Raw genomic sequence first — 1,448 nt, 5'->3', positions numbered from 1 at the left:
CTCTTATTTGATCCGAAAACGATTTTTCCGACCAAATCCAAGTCTTCCTTTCCGAAACTTCACGTATAAGTCCATCCCTAGTGGTGTGTGATCCTGTAGGCCCATTCTAAGTGGTAGTGACTTTAGGAACTTTTGCCGAACCACAAGTCATGGTTAGCCTCTAGCAAGACGCCATGACCACCCATTTAGAATTGAGTTAGAGGTGATCTAACCAAGGCAATAACAGCTCGAGTTCTGATCCTTTATCTCACGATATCATGTGTTGAACAAGGGCATGGTTTGAGCCACCCTTCAACTTCAATCGCTTTCTCGTCTTGGTAAATCGACTAGTAAAATAGATGCAACTTCATCTATAGCGTGGCCACGCATTTTCATAGTCCGACTTTCACGAGAGGGCCCAGCGATATCTCTCCTATTGAGGAGGTGATAAGTCCCATATTGCATGTCTATTATCTCCATATGATTCGTGAACGTATCTGATCAACGCCTTTATGATCATCCGGTTAAAGACGACGTTTGACGCAGTCAAGACACGCCACTCCTCATATCAGATACTCTAGACATCTCAGGTCTGAGGATCCAAGAACGAACCGCTTTATGAGATTCAAGTCATGACTCTGTCCATGTGACAATCTCATGCGGGTCAACCAGTCACTCGTTTACAACGAGTACCCATGATTGTGACATGCATTCAATGCATCGATCACACCTCATGCTAGTCTTAATTCATCATTGTTCCCACAATGATCACTGACCAGGGTGTTTAGAATCATTCTATGATGATTCAAGGATAACCGCAATATAACAAACATGCCAATCATATAACGGGAATGTAATGTATTCATAAATCAATTAATCAATACAAAGTCAAAATGTCATATTACGGATTATCCTAGAGCATTACAACCAACAATCTCCCACTATGCTCTATGATCTATCCTACAAGCATCTAATCCCCATACCCTTAACATGACCATCATGTTTTGACGAAGTGAGAGGCTTCGTCAATGGGTCGGCAGTATTATCATCTGTCGACACTCTGCTTATCTTCACGTCTCCTCTGTCGATGATTTCTCTGATCAAGTGAAATCGCCTGAGTATGTGTTTGGATCTCTGGTGTGACCGGGGTTCCTTAGCTTGCGCAATCGTACCATTGTTGTCACAGTACAACTCAATGGGATCTGCAATGCTAGGAATAACGCCCAGGTCTCCCATGAATTTCCTGATCCGAACAGCTTCCTTAGTTGCATCCGATGCAGCTATGTACTTGGCTTCTGTAGTCGAATCTGCAACGGTTGGCTGTTTGGAACTCTTCCAACTGATAGCCCCACCGTTCAGGCAGAAAACATAACCTGACTGCGATCTGAAGTCATCTCTATCGGTTTGGAAACTAGCATCGGTATAACCACTTATAGCGAGCTCGTCTTCCAATCCGCCATACACCAAGA

Source organism: Tarenaya hassleriana, unplaced genomic scaffold, assembly GCF_000463585.1.
Source record: "Tarenaya hassleriana unplaced genomic scaffold, ASM46358v1 Cleome23, whole genome shotgun sequence".
In the NCBI taxonomy this organism is placed as follows: domain Eukaryota; kingdom Viridiplantae; phylum Streptophyta; class Magnoliopsida; order Brassicales; family Cleomaceae; genus Tarenaya; species Tarenaya hassleriana.
The sequence above is the reverse complement of the archived record's forward strand: the minus strand, read 5'-3'. Positions refer to the sequence as shown.